Raw genomic sequence first — 19,553 nt, forward strand, 5'->3', positions numbered from 1 at the left:
ACAGATTGCGTGTAATAAACCAAGTGCGGGGAGGAGCGGTAAGGAGCTCTGGGTTTGCCACACTGGATCAGCCTTGAGGCCCATCAGGTTGAAGCTCCTGATTTGTGTGCTGGTTAATACCCAGTGCTCGGAACAAATCTTCCCCGTCCAGCGCTTGGTCCGTGTACAAGGCTGTTGGAGGGCCTGGGCGGGGCTGTGCGTTTCGAATCACATTAATTCTTGCCCTCCTGTGGAGATCAGTTTATATGGCCCGAAGCACAAGATTTAATTGCTCTTCTCTTAGCTCCTGTAAAAAGCAGTGTCACTACTGATCTCATGGATTCCTGCGGCCCCTTTCATCATCAGCTGTAGGTTTGACTCAGTGGCCCCCAGCAGGAGCCTGGTAGATAGTCTTCCTGGCCATGGGGGACAGACAGGGAAGCAGTGGCTCCCAGTGAGAGGTTTATTTACATTTTTGGTCCTTGGTGCCATCTACTGGCCTCCTGTGCTGGCCTTGGTAGATACTGTCAAGACAAGTGATGTGCTTATTTTCAGCCCTTTATTATTTGGGGTATATTCATTAAAGTCCCTTCTAACTCGGCCATGCAGTCCTGCCTGGGTGACACCAACCACAGACATATGAGGGACTTGGAGGGTTTCAAAACCACCGCAGTGATGCTGGCTATGGCTGGCCGTTCCCCCCAAACCCCACCCCACCACCACCCCTGTGCTAAGCCCTCCGCAGCAGCAGCACCCCTCTCCACCCTGGGGTGGACAGGAGAACAAACAGCAAAGAGGAGGGAGTGAGTGCAAGGCAAATCTGCATCCTTAGTGTCTTTGGGGGGTGAGGAATAGATGGACGGAGAGAAGCATAGGCTGATCGACCTGGACGGATGCGGGAACGGGCCCCCACGACAACCAACCCACTCAGGGAGAGAGCCCACAGAATGAGCTGCTGGTTGCAGGTAAAAGCCATTCCCTGATCCAGCCTTCAGATCAGCATTCATTTGGGGCTCCATGGCAGGGGTACAGGTGAGTGCATGACTTTGTGTTGGTCGGGATTCTTTCTTCCTTTGCAAAATGAGGGGTACTGGGCCCAGAGGACCTGGTAGCTTCCTCCCAGGCTCTGAAAGCCTTGGGTTCTATAACTGTGTAGTTCTATGACGTTGTGGGTCACCCAGGGTGGTTTAACCCTTTCCTAGGAGGTCACGGCCCTCCTCTCCCCACCCTTCCACCCCCCACCCCCCACCCCCACCCGACCCCAGGTGAGGTGAATGAGCTCTTAGACAAAGATGCTTCAGGAATGTTCCTGAATGCTGGAAATGCTGTGGGGCCTGAAAGGGTTAATAAAGAGCCTCCAGATGCACACTTGCTCTCACTGAGAACATGGCTCATGTGGGCTCTCTGGAGGGCCAGATCTCATTGATGATGATGGTGATGATGAATTTTGTTTTAAGCAAGGAACGATTCTTCTGGCACAAGCTGCTTAAAATGCTGCCCGGCATTCCACCAGCCCTAGATCTCATGTAGAATAGTCCTGTGGCATCTAGCACAGTGCCACCTGAGGGGGCAAATAAGCTACTCGCCCATTGCTGGAGGCTGGCCCAGGGCTTCCTCGGGGCTTCACTGTCTGTTTTATTATATTATCTTGGGTGAGGTATGGGAAGACCAGACACAAGTGAAGAGAAAGAGACTGAGAAATTGTACAGGTTTTATTGTACTCATAGTTTGCTCAAGAGAACATGGTGAACCACCCAGGGCCACGCTGGTAAGCGCCAGGGTCGGTCGGGAGGCAGAGGTAGGGGGGACCTGGAGGCAAGAACCTCAGCTGTGGTTTCTGTGGAAAGGATCGGGCAAGGCAAAGCAATCAGGCTCAGGATTGGCTGGTTAGGTTTGAAACTGGCCCCCGTGTGAAATTCACGTTCACTGGGACTGTTAGACTGTACAGTTTAAAGCTGAGGACTCCAAATGTTTATGGGTATATTAGGGTTCTACAAAGAAACAGAACCAACAGAACATGTGTATGTCTGTGTGTGTGTATGTGTGAGACAGAGAGAGAAAGAGAGAGAAGTTTATTTTATTTTACTTATTTTTAAAGATTTTGTTTATTTATTTATTTATTTATTTATTTATTTATTTATTTATGAGAGACACAGAGAGAGAATGAGAGGCAGAGACACAGGCAGAGGGAGAAGCAGGCTCCACGCCGGGAGCCCAACGTGGGACTCGATCCCGGGTCTCCAGGATCACTCCCTGGGCTGAAGGCAGCGCTAAACCACTGAGCCACCCAGGGATCCCCAAGAAGTTTATTCTAAATAATTAGCTCATGTGATCATGGTGATTATGGAGGCTGGCAAGTCCAAAATCTGACAAATAGGCTGGCAGACTGGAGACCCAAGGAGGAGCCAATGCTGCAGTTCAAGTCCAAAGCCTGTCTGCTGGCAGAATTTCCTCTTGCTCAGGGGAGGTCAATCTTTTGTTCAGTTCAGGCCTTCGACGGTTTAGATGTGGCCCACCCACATTCTGGAGGAGAATGTGCTCAACTCAAAGTCCAATGATTTAAATGTAATTTCATCCAGAATAATATTTCATGGAATATTATGGAAACATGGAAACATCATGGAAACATCCAGAATAATGCTTGACCATATACCGTACCGTGGCTCAGCCAAGTTGACACACAGGCTTGACCTTCACATTGGAAGAGTCACAATTTGCTTAGGGGTTGCTAAAAGCTTCATGGGTGGCTGTTAAAGCATGTACTTCATAGAAATCACAAGTTTGGTTAATACACAGCCATTGTCCCCGTGAAGGCATAGCTCTCACATGGCAGGATCCCCACGGAGCCTCACCTCTCGATGCCTTCACTCAGGTAACTTCACAACTACCTCAGGAAAACACCTCCTGGCTCACAGAACACACTCGTTCCCCTTATCTCCTTGATCCTCACAACACTAACGAGGCCAGCAGTTCTGTCCTCATCTCAGAAACCAGAGACTGTGAGGGGAGAGGTAAGGCACCTTGACCCACTCGGGCCACACAACTTGCAAGTGGAAAAAGCCAGACTTGATTTCATCTTCTGGTTTCAAATGGCAGGAACTGGCTTTTAATGAGCACTTACGATGTGCTGGGCATCACCTGGGACACTCGCATGCATCAGTGTGCCTAACTTTCTGGAGGACTCAATGGAGACTCTCTGCATCCCTTCTAGAGTTCCGTGTGCAGGGAAGCTGAGCACCCCCATCCACATCACATGGCAGGGCGGGGGGCAGCCTTGAGCCCCTGATCTTCACCACCCTCTCTGTCCAGCTCCCCACCCTGACACATGGCCCCTGTACACCCAGACCCCACAGTCCATCTCTGGAGACTGTTAATTAGTCCAGCAGTGTAACTGAAGGCCATAAGAGAAAGCTGACAGAAAGTTTTGGAAAAACCCGACAAAGTAGAACACGGTCTCAAGATGAGGCAGGGGCTCCAGAAAGCAAGCATCACTTCCCAAAGCATCATATCTAGGGTTGGCCCCGGGTGCCCCCAGCATATCAGGAGGGTCCTGGGGCCTCATTTCCCTCTGAAGCATTCATCTTGTCTCCTATCTTTGACTCTGTCCCCCCAAACATGCTGGGCCCGTTCCCCCAGGATGGGCCAAACGTGGGGAATGCATTCATTCAGTAAACCTTTGCTGAGTGCCAGGCACTGTGCCAGGAGCCAAGAGCTGAGACATGAAGGTGGATCCTGCTCCCAGGGCACCCACAGCCGGATAGAAGAGGCAGCAGCAACCCCTGGCAATGCCACCAGTCCAGCTTCCCTGTCAGGCCTCCAGAAAGCACCCCAGATCCACAGAGCGAGGCGTCACCCCCTGCCCAAGGGATGCTGGCAGTTCTGTGGGGAGGGTCAAGGGAGGTCAGGTTGGGTCAGCCTGGAGTGGACAGAGAGGGCTAGATAGTGGTTCCTGAGCTCAAAGGATTTATAAGCAGGTGAGGAGCAAGATTAAGGTGGGGGGACATTAGAAGCCATCCCAGGAAAAAAGAATTACATGTCAGGCAGCATGTGGCCTGTAAGGAAGCCTGGTGAGAGGAGGCGAAGGCTGGGATGATGGCTGCGCCGGGAGAAGTCACCCTTCCTGCTGCTGACCAGGCACAACCGTGCCCCTGACCTTCCCACGCACTTCTGTCCCTTTTCTTCGAGGATGCTCCACGCACAAGCTCACCCGCCCGCATGAGCAGGGAGGCCACTTCCTGCGTCTCTCCTTGTACCTCTTGGCTCACGCTTGCCCCAGCTGAATTCCACAGCCACAGCCGGACCTTGTCTTGTCCTTGGTGCAGTCAGGTGCGCACAGGGTTTCTGACCCTTCCATTTCTGAGGTTTGCCTAAAGCTCCGCATCTCCTCTGCTTCCCGCGGCCTGGGGGAGAGAGGTAGTCTAATACACGCTTGCTGATGGGGATGTCCCAGGCCAGGCTTTGTGTCACCCGCAGCTCGCTCGCTCTGCCTGCTAGAACTGCTAAGTTATCACGGATGCCTTTGAACGCGCTTGTCTGCCCTGGGAGAGGGCTCCTCGGTGTGCTTGCCAGGGTGGCTTCGGAGCGAAGCAGTTGCCTTTGCGTGTGTCTGTTACAAACACGGACGGCGCGCGTGGTCCATCTCCTCCCCTCTGGCCTGAAGCAAGGATGATTGAAATGCGACATTTTAAACCCAAAAGCAAATTACAGCCAGGAATCAGTGTGAAATTACTCTCTTCTGCTCCGAGTGCCTTTTTAAAAGTCAGGCGGCAGCACCCAGGATGAAAGTTGGCCTGTCAGACAAGCCCATTCAAGCTTGCAATTCCTCTGTCATTTGCCCGACAGGCTTGTGATAAAGAGCAAGGATAAAAAAAAGCTCTGCCAAAAATAGGGCCACTGAGAACCCTACACCAGGGCAGACCCGGGAGCCAACGCCATCCGGGCCCTGCCCTGTCCCATAGGATGGTTGGCCGCGGAGCAGACTTGTTCTGGCAGAGATACCACGTGACCTCGGATTTCAGCCCAGAGACGTGGAAAGGAAGTGCCGAGAGACGCTGCATCTGTGAATCCCTGAAGAAAGGGTAGGGAGAACAAAGTTTACATTGAAAACCTTGACTTTCCAAATGGCATGTTGAGACAGCCCCACAGCAGACAGGTTTGCTGCAGGCCTGGTACGCGCCCTGCGCTGCCGCGGCCCGGAGATTCATCTAGAAAGACAATAACGAGCCTCCTTCTCCCTGGTGCCCTGCTTACTCCCTTTTGCCCTCTTTCTGGGCCTTCAGTTCCCCGGGGGTGGTACCCTAGGGGCCCAGAAGAGGGAGTGCCCCCTGGGCAGCCGGGAGGGAGAGCGGCCCACGAGGGGAAGACCAATCCTTTGTCTGGTGAGCCGAGGACAAGGCTGCCGCGGCCTGGTGACAAGCACTCTGGGCTGCAAGGGACATGCAGATCCTGTCCCGGTCTGCTGCCAGCTGTCAGGGGGAGGCGGGCAGACTGACTTCCAAGGCTCTTTGCCTACTCCCCAGGCTGAGGCAGACGACTCTGCACACCCCACAGGGTTATTTGCCCTCAAAGGTTAAGAGGTCATGCCTGCATACAGAATCAGATGTTGCTCATTTGCCTTGCCACCTGGGGTTGTCTCTTCCCCTGAGCTTCCCTCACCTCCCTGAGGTTGGCATCATCAGCTCTGGCTCACAGGGAAGACCATGAAGTCTCAGAAACATTAGCTAATGTGCCTCAGCTCACACAGCTAGGACGTGGTCGATCCAGGAAGTCAGACCTAGATCTTTGGGATCTAAGTCCAGGGACTTCCATAGTTCTCTCAGCCTGCTTCAGAGGCAGCTACTCCCATGCAAACAGGGTGTGTCACCAGGTCCCTTCTTACCTCCAGTGCTTAGCTTCTCAAGGTGAGCTCTCTGTCCCCATCCTTCACATCTTTGTGCCCCACCACTCATTTGTCATGAGGGACAATTGCATAAGGAACCGGATGTTAAAGTGGCTGCAGATAGCTGGCAGCCATAAAACCCGATTTGGGTCTTGTTTATAAAGGCCCCAAACTAAACTGCTGAAGGAGCAGCGAGGACTCCGATGTGGCAACCATGTCACGGTCAAGTCCTTGCAGGGCCACAGCCTCAGAGCCGTCTAACTGCTCTATAGGCCCCACCACCGGTACTAGTCAATGGCACTGCTGCTGTGGTCATCGCGACCACCAGCTTCTACACATGTACTCTGCTTCCGATCACTGACGAGGCAGACGGTCACGCAGGCCAGGCTGTCCCCACTCCTGCCGGCTGTCTTGTGTGTCACTCACAGCCTCCTGCAGGCAGAGCCTTCCCTGGGGAGGTTTCCCGGGGGACCCTTTCCTTTGCATCCTTAAACAGCTGTCACACTGTCCCAGTTGTTTTTCAAAAAGGAGGTTCCCCAGGGCTTCATGGAGGCGGACTCAAACTTGACCCCACCATGTTGATGTATTCACCTCCACCTCCCCTCGGGAAAGGGGTGCCAAGCCCCGGGTGCCTGGGCTGGATGCTGGCAGCCTCCCCGCCTTGGCAGCTCATCCATCACCTGTTGTCTCCTACCCAGAACATAAGTCTGGACACGCAGGGATTGCAGTGGTTCCTGCAAAGGCAACCTTCTGTAGCAGAACCCGGGACTTCTGGGCAGACCGGCTTCACGCCCCACGGGGCAGTCTGTCATCGGAGCAGTTAGAGCGGGGCACGGAGGTAACGCAGTGCAGTGCGTAGGGTCGCTGAGGGAGGCCATCACTCAGCACTTGATTCTGAATTTGGCATCTGCCGAGAGCTTCTCGGCCACTTCCGTTAGCTACTGCTCCTAACCGTCCTCGGGATGGGGGTGGGAGCTCTTGTCCTCCTCTCAAGAATAAGGAAACAGGGAGAGAACTATCTCCAGGGATACATCCACAGAGTGCGAAGGGGTCGGCACCCTTGGCAGTGAAGTGTGACCTTGGTCACCATCGCCTTTCAGCCCCGGCCACGCGCGCATCCTGTGTGTACCCTGGGGAGGGCGACTGTGGAGTGTGGCTTTCATCCAGGAATCGTCTAAGACATTAACTTGCGAGGGGCCCTCGTGGAGGTCTGGGTCGCTGTCACGTGGTGCGGAAGGGGCAAGCCCAGAGGGTAAGTGATCTGCAGTGAATCACAGAGTGACAAGCACCTGCTCAGCCCAGAAGAGAAGGCTGACTCCCCGGCCACGCCCCAGGCCGGCTCTGAAGCAAGATGTATTTTTAAACACAAGCCTTGTAGAGAAAATGTTCCCTAGCATGTCCCCATAGCCTACTAATGGGGCAACTGTTGGCAACCAGGACTATCAGCCCGTGCTGAGGGCTGTGCTCTCAATTTTTAGTTCTATTCTTGTCCCCTGGCATATGATAGGGGCTGCTGTCCCAGGAGGCTGCAGGCTGCTGATGAAAAAGAAGGTTTCAGTAGGTTCTCGCCTGCTCTCAATTTCAAGACTCTCTGATTTCGTTCAGACGTGGGGCCTGTGGGCCTGTGCTCATTTACGGAGTTGGAAACTTTTATTTTTTTTCTTCTTCTTCTTGCTCGCACTGACGCCATGGAAACTGCCCGATGCTTCCCAGAAGGCCGGGGTCCCCCTGCTTCGCCCCAGGGCTGAGAAGGCTGTTCCCCTGGGGTTGTCGGGGGGGTGGGAGGCAGCGACTGTGCTCCCTCCTGCCTGGGCCTGGTTTCCCAGCTTCCCAGGGGCTCACAGGTGCCTCCTCATACCCACCCCTCCTTTGCAAATGAAAAGAGCCATTTCGGGGTCAGTTTTGCTGCTGCTTCTTGCTCTGATCAGGGTCTATTTCTCAGCCAGAGCAAAGAAAGACACCTTAGAAGTCCTAATTAAACGGTTCTTGTTAATCCGTTCGGGTATCCTGCTGCATCGTGCTGGTGTGTCCCTGTGGGTTAGTCGGGTTGCTGTGGTCCGTGTCATTGTTTGAAAGGAGGCTTCTCTGACCAGGGCTGGAGGCGACGCCCTTTGTCTGCCTCTCGGCTCTGTGGTCCTGGCCCTCGCCAAGGGAACCGTTCTTGCACTGCTGTGTTTATTTGAGTTATGTAATATAAACAGCTCCAAGGAGATGGGCTCCTCCACTTTTGTGTTTAGACTCAGCCTTCACTTGCCCTCTGCAGAGCTCGTCACTTGGGTGGTTTCCTCTAGCCTGCTCTGTTTTGTTGCTGGAGAACAAAACAGCCTGCCCTTGACCCTTCTCCAAGACAAGCTCTTTCCTCTCATGACCCAGCAAAGGAGAACTAGACGCTGCTCATGCGTGTCCTCAAAGGCTCGGCTCGGGCCAAGGGGACAGGGGGCCGTCCAAACCCAGCAGAGACAAATCAGTCGTGGGTACTGACTCTCTCTGTGGCTTCTTCACTGACATGGGGTTGGTTCCTCCACACCAGGAGTATCCCTAAAGCATTGAAGACATAATTCCACTTAGCCTATGGATTCACACGCGACTTTTCAAGAACACAACTGATGGGTGAAACCCATGTGAGTACAGCTAGGAGGGAAGTTCAAAAGGCATTATTATAGACGTCAGCTCCACATTGTTTTGCTAACCTCATCCACTTCAATCAAATATTTTCAAAGCATTTCATTGCTAATTAGGCCACATTCATGGTTTATCCCCCCATGACTCCACACAACAGGAAAACACTGTGCATCTTCTCACTGAGTTTGCCTTGGCACGATGGCGTTCAAGGCACAGTTGGATTATAATGCATTTTTAGTAACAGGTTCTTGAAACAACTCTCCAAAGGCTGAGTCACTTATTTCTTTATTTATACAGTTGTCTTAATGCAGATCACAAATATTTTCGGAATAGTTATTGACTCTCACATTTCTTATGGTGAGATTCCATCTCTTTCTCTTTAAACACCCCCAACACTCAGGTTTGCCATCTCCTGAGGTCACCCACCTCAGGGCAAGAAGGATGTTTGTTCTTGTCATCTCTTCACACCTGTGGGTTTGGGAAGGCAGGACTAGAAAAAAAAAAAAAAAAACGTGTGCCCCCAGGGTATCAGGGTCTGGAGGAGGGAAAGAGACAGTGGGAGTGACCCTGAATACAGCCAGAGTGGACTGTGCCAGCCCTATGTCTCCTCCCACTGGATCCCCAGAAAACTAGGAGAGAAAGGAAGACAGGGAGGAAAGAAGGAAGGAAAGAAGGTAGGAGGGAGGGAGGGAGGGAGGGAGGGAGGGAGGGAGGGAGGGAGGGAGGGAGGGAGGAGAATTTATAGCAATGAGAGGGAGGGAAAATAGAATTGGAGCTTTTTTGTGTTAAGAAATACTTTAAAGTCTACCAGCTGAAGCCCAGCCAGGGCCTCTGACAAAGCCACACAGTATCCCCGTGTGCCTTTAAGGCTTCCAGAACCTCCCTGCATTTTTGCAGCAGCAGCAGCAGCTACAGTGGCTTCCAGCCCTTGTATCTCTCTAACTTGCAAAGGCCCAGCTCTTACTCTTCCCTCTCCCTCTGTTTCTCTCCTAAAAGGTCAAATCCCAGCACACCTCAACTTTTCAGCACTTTCCGGGGTGGTGAGAGCCCCTCCCTGGGGGGCTGGAGAGAGGGTTGTGAGGGTGGGGGAGTGGGGGGTTTGCTGGAGGAAATCTGCTGGGGCCTTGACTTTCTCACACATGTTTCAGATGTGAAGGGTGTGATTGTAAACAGCGTCCTCATCGCTGCCAGAGCTGGCCTCCCCACCCGAGTCCTGTTCCCAACACCCTAGGGGTTCCAGTAATAGGGCGTAAAGCAAACAAAGAAAAACAGTAATCTGGTGTTCCAATTGCATTTTTTGTTTTTAGAAAATGTTAATGATAGGTTATTTGATTACCCTAGGTTTGGCTCTGCTTGCTCTTTATTAAGCACATCTGGTATTTAGTGACAATATAAGTAGCAGGAGTTTTTTTGGCACTTGAAAATAAGCTCATCCAATGTTGCCATGCAGTTTGGAAACTCGTCAGAGAGGCCAGCCAAACTTGCGGAGATACAAGACTTTTTCTGTAGGCTGGGCAGCTGGCCAGGACAGCTAAAAAATGTGAATTGGCTAAGAATTGCTGCCACGCAAACACTTCTGGAAATTTCTATGCTTGGGCCTGCCAAATCCATTATGCACAACATGAATTACAAGAGTTTCTATCTCTCCCAGCAGTTGCGTTTTGAGTGTAATTCTCTTGCGCGCTTTATGAAACATACACACACAACCAAAATGAGAAAAACACCACAAAAATCCACTACCATTTTTTTCGTCTCTTTCCATTTGGGTTGCCAAGCACACAACTTTTCCTGAATTAGGAGAAATAGCCTCAAACTTTGGTTTCAATTACATTAAATCTAACACGTGGGAGGGAACTGGGCTTCCTGGAAATTCTAGAAAGGAAGGATGTCTCACATCATGGAGACAGCCTAATATCTAAGTAGGAAGAACAATAAAACGCAACGAAAGAACTTGGAAGGGGCAAAACATAGACACCCTCCATTCTCCAAGGCCAGTCACTGGGGTTTGGGTCTTGCTGACAGATTTTTAGTCAGAGGGGGAAGCCAACCCATCCACAGAAGGTTCTATTCCTGTACCCACGACTGTAACCCTGCATGAGGGTCCATCCGGCACCTACAAGCACACGAGCGGAGGATGGGCCGGGAGGACACGCCACAGCCGGACAAAGGGAAAGCAAGCAGGAGAGAACAACTGACCTTTCTAGGCAGATCCCGGTTCTGCCCAGGCTTCCCTCCTTTCCCAGGGCTCAGAAATGTTTGCATCATTTTCTGATTCCAAATTGAGACTTGCCTCTTTCTTGTGATTCAGATGCGCTAGATTACTCAGACTCTGCCCAGGATCATAAATGGGCCTGGAGCTCTACTTCTATTCTGGAATGACATTCTTCACAGCACACATTTAATAGCTAATATGAGATAACCACACTTGCCAGCTAATAGCCAGATAATCACACTAGCACGTTGTGAGACAGAATGTCATACCTCTAAATCCTTCCAGTTCTGACCAGATGTAATAATGCTTTCTTGACATACAGCCTTTCTCACGAGAACTTAGAGAATCATGTCAATACCAGGGAGTCAAAACTCTAAGGTGTTCTAAGAGCCAATGGTCCCAGCTGTGCCATCATCAAGCTGCTACACGGGTCTGTGCCTCAGTTTCCCTCTCTGTGTTTGCTGGTCACCATTTTCCCAGGATATGGAAAAGGCTGTGAGATTGAGCATCAGGTCTGGCCAGGACCCTTGTGACTCTGTGACCTCCTTCCAGGAGGCAGATGTCAGCATACTGTCTTCGCTTGGGAAATGGGGACAGTGACAACTTCCTCATGGCACGATTGTGAAGAACCAAGTATAATAATAACCAGGCAACTGCTTTGCAAACCGCAAGGCACTCTGCACATGTGGGTTGTTATCAGTATCTTGGAATTCCTGATCATAGAACTTTGATCACTTAAATTCCTGTGAATGGGACGTAGAGTGTGTGAGTCAAAGCAGTCCACGCACATGCATAATGTAATCCGGAATTTATTGGGGCCAGCAATGAGGAGAGGCTGTCGCTTTCCGCAGCTGATATAGGACAACCTCTCTCAATATAACTCTTAATTAAAGTATGTCCCTTGCTTACCCTCTCATTCCCCTTCTTCCTCTCTCTTTTCCTTCTTTCACGAATCTATTGGCAGCAATCACTGTGAATGTGCCATTTGACTATGTCGACCTAAGATTGGAGGTGAGGTTGCCTGAGCTAATTAAATTTCCTTTCCCAGAGTGAACTGTATCCCAGAACTATAGTTCACACTAAGCAGTTAAACAGGTTTGGGCATTTGGAAAAAAAAAAAAAAAAAAGAAGAAGAAAAAGAAGAAAAAAACACACTGGGGCCCCGAGAAAGCACTCTTGGCCTCATTTCCATTTGGCTCACATTGTCCTGTTCTTGGCTTAAATTTGGATCCCAGGACACATTTTCTCAGTTTCCTTTTCTCATGTTCCTGGATCTTTGTTGTAGAATTGTAGGAAACACAGAGTCAGGGGAGTCAGCCAGAAAGGATTTCTCCCCTTCCCGGGAAGGTCTCGGATCCTGTCTCAGACACCACAGTGTGGGCAGCCTCCCCTCTGCTTTATTGTTTTCTTCGTGATGGCCCAAACTGGGGGAGTTTGAATTCACATTGGTCAAGGGTTTTTTTTTTTCCTTTCTCACTTTTGAGGAGTTGCCCTCTGACTCCCTGGTAAGGACAGCACCAGTAAGCCAGCCTGGTTCCGCTTTAACCTTGGGGCTCCAGGGCTTCTGAGGTCAGACCTAGAGCCTGTGAACTAGGGTGAGTCCAGCCCAGCGGAAGCGTGAACAAAAGGGAGCACAGAAGGCCACTGTTGGGACATGCAGAGGGAGAGAATGGGGCCTGGGGGCGGGGTGGCAAGGGCGCAGGAGGGCATGACTGGAAAGAAGGCCTGGCTGCCACCACTGCCATCCCGGGCAAGGACGGTGACAACAGACCAGCAGCTCACACACAGCACAAGGGCTGGCTCTGCCTGCCCGGCACCCCAGAGTCTGTGTACTTTCTCTGTTGAATCCAGTTGGCACTGATGTTGGTGGGGTCACAGGGTGAACGTAGAATTTTCTGGAATAAGAGGCAGATGGTGAAGCATTCCCAAGACTTTGTAATATCCAACCAGCCACTCCTGCCGTTTACCTTTCAGGTTTGCCGCTGTGAATAATAGCCATAAATATTTATTGAACCAGGCCTCCTTCTCCCAGCTTGTCACTGTGAATTGCTTTATTCTCACAGCAGCTCAACACCGTTTCTCTATGACCTAGGCCCTAAAATTACCCCTATTGTTCAATGGGGAGACTCAAAGCTTGGGTGGGTTAAGTGACCTGACCAAGTCTATACGGCTCATGGGACATGCTGGGCCTCTCTCTGGTGTCCTATTGGTTAACACACAGCCACCACCCAAGGCTTTGGACCACTGACCACTCACCCCTACTCTGTGTCAGTAATATTGTTTTTGCATTTTTGTCAAAATGGGCTTTTCATAGGAGGAGGTTGAAGCACACACTCCCCAACCCTCCCCACCCCCGGCCCTGAATTCCGGGGGTGCTTTATGATTCCACCAGCTTTGGCTTCTAGGTGGTTGCACCTTCCCAGGCAGGCTTACCACCACAGCCCTCACTGCCTTCTGCTCGCTAGCCCTGGTGACAGCAAGAAAATCCCATGATCTGACCAATAACTAATATGCGAGAGGCTCACTAAGTTTTCAGGTCAAATACACTGTCAAGTGCTCACAGACAAACCATTTCATCCAACATTTTTGAAGTGAAGATGATTTTCCACTCTTGTATATTCAGTGTTTGCTGAGCACCTGCTGTGCTTAGTATCGTCCTACTTGTACTGTTTGAGGCACTGCCTCAAAGAGGTCGCATGCACAGGATGGACATGCTCTTGAAACTCCAGCGTTCCAGAGAAAACTCTTCCTGTGATTTTCACGCAGAACCCACTCTTCCTCTCCACATGACTCCTCTGGGTGTAAGAGAAATTAAAAAGTTCTTCGTGGAACAGTTATCTGATGCTTTTTTTTTTTTTTTTGAGTTTTTATTTATTTATTCATGAGACACACAGAGAGAGAGAGAGAGAGGCAGAGACATAGGCAGAAGGAGAAGCGGGCTCCATGCAGGGAGCCCGATGTGGGACTTGATTCCAGGTCTCCAGGATCACAACCTGAACCAAAGGCAAATGCTTAACCACTGAGCCACCCAGGTGCCCCATTATCTGATGCTTCTTAATGGGATTGCTGATGTTACCAACAGGACCTCCCCAGGAGCCACTGGTTGAGAAAGTGTGTGTATGACACAAGAAGAGAATGAGGGAGAAAATACAGCTGTCACTATTGTTTCTAAATGACAAGACCTGTTTTAGCACCATGGGTATAGATAGTTATTAGTGTTACATATCACCTTTATGTTTAATGTATGTAATAGTCCAAGAAGCTAAAAAATATATATATACTTTGGAGAGGGTGGTAAATCTAAGATTTTACAGATACCTGCTAAATTGGGTTGAGTCCTAGCTCCTTCTTAGCTCATAAGTGTCTTAGTTTTTTACCACCATGTAACAAATTACCATAAACTCAGCAGCTTCAAATGACACATACTTTTTTATCTCACAGCTTCCACTGGGTACCTGGGTCCTCTGCACAGGGTGTCACAAGACTGCAGTCAGTGTGTCAGCTGGAGCTCAGGTCTCCCTGGGCTCAGGGTCCTTCCTCCGCAGGCCCACAGGCAGAATTCGTTTCCTCAAAGCCATACAGCTCCTAACTGTCTGTTTCTTTGAGGCCAGAAGGGAGACAGGGAATCTGCTGCTTTGTCTCTGACCTCTAGATTTTCTTTTGAAGGCCTCATCTGATTAGGTCAGACCCACCCAAGATAATCTCTCTTTCGATTAACTTAAAGACAACCGATTAGAGATCTTAATTACATCTGCAAAATCCCTTCACCTTTGCCACTAAGGTAATGAAGCATCAGAATGATATCCTATCACCTTTGCTGTGCTCTATCGGCTAGAAGCAAATTAAAGCCCTGCTCACACTCAAGGGGGAGAAGATGATACAAAGGTGACAGACATTGGGGTCATCTTAGAATCTCTGGGTAGGAAGGTCATCTGCATACTTTTTGATCTATTTCTATTTAGCAAATATATATTTGCTATATATTTCTATATAGCAAAGCTATAGGCACACGATGGAAAAGCAATGGATGGATACTGAGAATTTAATGTTTGGAAATAAATTAAGGTTTTTGAAGACACAAAGTTTCTTCCAGCGCACACCCTGAAAAGGGTCATGCTTTCCCCCAGTAGGTCTTCAGGGGTTGGGGTGAAGGAAGTGTGGGTAGGTGACAATTCAGAAAGTACATGAGCTAAAAAAAACACAAGCTGGGAAATCTAGGGCCCGGCCCAATTGCTCCTCTGAAAGCTCTGTGAGCTTCCCCCATTTGGGGAGCAGGGGAAACCGTACCTGCTTTCCCTTGGCAGGGCTGCTGACCAGGCAAAAGGAGACCAATAAACTGCAGGGACAAAGGTCTCATTGTCCTGTCCGAGGACTGCCGAGGAGCTGGCTGGCAGTTAACAATATGCTGCTATCTCAAAAGGTGGGCGTGTGATCACATCGCCAGGAGGTGGTTTTGTTTTTTTCAATGATAACCAGTGAGGCATTCTTGAGAGGCAGCCAAGTCTCTCCCATAAACTGGGGAATGCATTTTCTGAGCCCACGTTGGGGAGAAAGAGCCCCTTCCACACTTCCTCCAGAGTCCCACCCCAAAGCTGAGTTCTAGGGCCCCAAACGCCCGGTGCAGCGGTGCAGCCTCTCCAGCCGGCCTCCGCAGTCCCCCACGAGGCACACAAAGGAAGCGAGATCGTGGGGGTCCGGGGCCTTTCTCGGTCAGGTGAGGACCGCTCCTCAGTTAGCCCGAGCGTTGCAGCCGCGCGGGGCAGGCACAGGTGCCGAGGCTCGGACCCACCCGCACGGGGCCTGCGGACCCAGCCTCCCCTCCCCGCGAGGCCGCCGGCGGCGGATCATGTGCCAACGTCAGATCAATGTAGGAAATAAACGTGTAATAAGTAATAATGGTGTCGTAAGAGTGGTTGTCACTGCAGTGGTTCTCTCTGCTGAAAATACGGGCTCCAGAGTGTGGATTTCTTAGGCTAATTTTGCCCTTATTTAAAAGAAACTTTTAAAACACATAAAAGATGTGCTTTATAATAGGGAAGACTATTTAAAAAGGGCAGAATGAAAAAAAACAAAAAAATTTAAAAAATAAAAACTAAAAAGGGCAAAATGGAAGAACACAGCTTCATTTTATCCTTGTTTAACCATTGTCTTGTTCTTTTGGCTTTGAAAGGTCAAGTAAGTTTTTGTTTTCTGGAAGAACCGGTATGTATGTATGTATGTATGTATGTATTTTTAAAGATTTTATTTATTTATTAACAAGAGACACAGAGAGAGAGGCAGAGACATGGGGTGCCTGATCCTGATGCAGGACTCTATCCCAGGACCCCAGGATCACGACCTGAGCCAAGGTCATATGCTCAACCCCTGAGCCACTCAGGCCCCCTGGAAAAAACAGTATTTAGATGCGACCCTCCACATCTCCCACCCTGTCCTGGTTTCCTCACATCACCACGCCTGGGTCCTAAATTCTCCAAGAAGCTATGTGACTTCAAGCTCAAACCAGGGCTGCAGTTGTTTACGTGGAAGAAAAACAAGCATCTTTAGTGATCTGGAAGCCAGCTTAATTTATGATTTGCACACTTCGGAGCTTTCGGTGGAAACACCCCAACAGCGCTATCTCAATGTGTTTTTCCTGACTCATCAGAAGGAACAGGCCCGTGAATGAAGGAAGCTGGATTGTGACTTCTCTTGTATTCCTGCACCCACTTAAACATGCATTCTAGAACATGAGGCAATTTGAGTAAACCATCTTGCTTTTGAGTCACACACCAAAGATATTTTCATATCTGAGATGCTTAAAGCATGCCTTACATGGGACGCAAAGACACAGCCAAATGAGGGCAAAGTGAGGAATGGGAAATGAAATGTCTTGTAATAACTGCCTGGTCTGGACTATGGACTTGGTTGGAATTTCCAAACGAGGGGATCTTGTTGTTTTTGAAAGCCATGTTGACAAACTGATACTGTATTTTTAGCATGCTGCAAATGGAAAGCATGCAAGATATGTGAACAATATATTTCCAAATATGACACATATTTATAAAACACAGTAAACGCATGACAGATTGAGTAGGATATGTGGAAAAATAACAGCTGTGCTACACCCTATTTCTTAGCAAATTCATACACAACAAATGACATTCACATCCCATGTTTTGCAAAATCTAGTTTTTACGCATTTTGGAAAAGGATGTAGGGAATGAAAGCAAAAGTTTGCAAAAGAAAAAAAAAACCGGAAGATGGCTGTAAATTTAAGCGATGTGTCATGTAATTATCATGTAGAAAACTAGTTCCAGGTAGGTTACCCCATTTCTCCCAGCACGCTGCCTTTTGATGGAAATGATATTAAATGAAGCATTAGAAGTGATTTCCATTTTAAGATGGGCTAGAAGGGTACATATAAGGGAAAATATATAGAACATTTCAGTATCTAAAAAAACCAACATGTCTGCCAATGATGTGAAGATTCACTTAGATGGAGTAGAATTGATGCCATTCATAGTTTGTGGCATCAAAGACAAGACTGGGCTCTGAACTGAGAAAAATCTGACCAGAGACTCTTGGATTTGAATAAAAGGCCACAGAGATCCATGCTATGTTCTAAAGCAGGGACTTATCATGAGAAGCAGTGTTTTTGAGGAAAGCATGTTGGCACCTCTGAGTACAGTGCCGGCAGAGCAGTCTCTAACGACCGTGGTAGGAATTCCTTATATTTGTAATATAGACATTTACAATTCACAAGTGAGTTTTCTCATTTTCAAACCCATAATTTTATTCAAGCTATGGAACAGCCCTGTGAGGCCTGCAAGAAAGGTTTCATCATTCACGCTGTCCTTACAATGAAACCAAGAGTTTGTGACTTCAGGGTCACCCTTAGAAAGAAGAGGCGCCAATCCAAACAACAGGGACATTTGTTCATTTAGCATGCTACCTGGGAGAGAGGGAGCTATAGGCCTTTTTTTCCTTCCTCTTCTTTTTACTTCTGCTTTTTTCCAAGTTTTCTGTGATTAGAAAATCTTATTTTATAGTTAAAATATTTTCTAATGTATAAATTAATAACAATATAATTATAAAATAAATTATTTTATGACTATAAAATGACAGTAGATATTATTGTTGTCAACAAGGGACAAAATCTCTGTTCTCCTTCCTTGTAGACCACTCCCTTACCTCCATCCTCTACTTGAAGCTGGAGCGGACTTCCCTGTGCCTTTCATTGTTGGCCTCTGCCCCCAGGCCGGAGGAAATGCAAACTCAGAGAATGCCAGGCTCTATTCTGTAGGCTGAACTGGTGTAAGTGAATGTAGAACAGACCAGATTGTGAGTCTAGAAAACTAAACTTGCATCCTATTTTCTACAATGCTGGGAAGTTCCTTCATATCTGTGTGCCCTAATTTCCTGTTCTGTATCCTTTTTGCCAGATATGGAGTGTTTCAAGATTCCGAAGCAAACAGTGCCTTATCAAAGAAAGGTGATGCTAAGATTACATTCTTATGGGAGACTTTGCTAAAACGTTAAAATACTGCAGTTGAATTTTCTGGTTGGCCTTGGCCCTACTGGAAGGAGACTTTGGGTAGCAGAGTATGGGGAGGGAAGGGCCGGTGGGCATGGGAGACTGTGGAGAGGGAGATGTATCAGTTGAATTGAGATGGAAGTCATCGGAGGGTATTCTGAGCTCTTCTGGTCCTTCCCTTGTGGGCATGGCTCTAATGGGACCTTCTTCACTAATGGACTCGCCACAGAAACTCATACAAGGAGGCCATCTGATCTAGCATCATAGATAAGAACAGACCAGACTGCTTCCTTGATGTTGGGCAAAGCAACTTAGCCTCTCAATTTCCCCCTTTCTCTACCTGTAAATAAATGATCTCACTGGAAGGTGAAGAATAATTGAGATCAAATTCCTGGAGGACTTGATCTTATGGTTCAGTTTTAACCCTTGGGGGAGGAGGGCCTTTGGAACCTTCCGAGCATCCAATGAGAGCTAGGAGCCTTCCTCCCAGAACAATACATACATAACCATCAACTTACACATAAATTCATGTGGTTCATAGACTCCCTCAAGCTTAAACTTCCTTTAAGTTAGAAAAAAAAAAAAAACAACTCCTACTATAGAAGAGAAGTGTTATAAACATGTAAAGATAAATCATGTGTCATTTTCATCATGTCACTGCCATCCCATGGACTTCATTCGTGCTCATGTGCTATGTTATCACTACTATCCTCATTTCATTGTTATTAAAAATACTCTATCATCTCTATTGGTGTTTGTCCTTCCCCCAGGCCCTCACCACCTGGTTTTTGATGATTATTCTTTATACTCTAAGGGCCTTGGAACCAGGGATGCTTTGCTTCTGGTCCTGTGTGTAAGATAACATAGATCTCTTCCATCTAGATATAATCTAGTAAATAAATAAGAATATGTATAACTAAAGTGAGTTGTTAAAATGAGCTGTTCTTTATCACCCTTGGACAGTTAAAATTACAGTGACTGAGAGAAAATGAAAAGTAGCCTCTCAACATATTATAGAGGACACTTGACACACGCATTCAAACTGAGACTGATTAAAATTTGCATACTTATTGTACTTATTATTTGTTCTAAAATAATCAAAAAGCAGTGGTCTTGAAGAAAGAATTAAAAAAAAAAACCAATATTTTATGCATTGGTTCCAAAGGAACCAGCCCATTTATTCAATGATGAAACAAAGCATTATTTTCACATTGCCATCTAATGTCTTCTGTTTTCTCCTGTCATTATTTAGCTCAGCTGGAAATTAGGCATATTCCTTAGTTGTTACACTTAAAAAAGAAACTGGTATTATGAAAGAGCAATATTTTTGTGGACAACTGGACTTTCTT

The 19,553-nt window shown here is 48.3% G+C and overlaps 2 long non-coding RNA genes across 2 annotated transcripts; one reads left to right on the forward strand and one right to left on the reverse strand.

Moving 5' to 3' along the window:
* Positions 1-1,673: 1,673 nt before the first annotated feature.
* Positions 1,674-10,905, reverse strand: LOC144312115 (uncharacterized). The gene is made up of 3 exons (XR_013377555.1): positions 10,676-10,905; positions 5,858-8,395; positions 1,674-5,046 (listed from the first exon to the last, which is right to left on the reverse strand). It is a non-coding gene; the product is annotated as an uncharacterized LOC144312115 (long non-coding RNA).
* Positions 8,822-18,813, forward strand: LOC144312114 (uncharacterized). Its single transcript, XR_013377554.1, has 3 exons — positions 8,822-9,153; positions 17,849-17,984; positions 18,113-18,813. It is a non-coding gene; the product is annotated as an uncharacterized LOC144312114 (long non-coding RNA).
* Positions 18,814-19,553: the final 740 nt, after the last annotated feature.

This window comes from Canis aureus, chromosome 4 (assembly GCF_053574225.1).
Source record: "Canis aureus isolate CA01 chromosome 4, VMU_Caureus_v.1.0, whole genome shotgun sequence".
Lineage (NCBI taxonomy): Eukaryota > Metazoa > Chordata > Mammalia > Carnivora > Canidae > Canis > Canis aureus.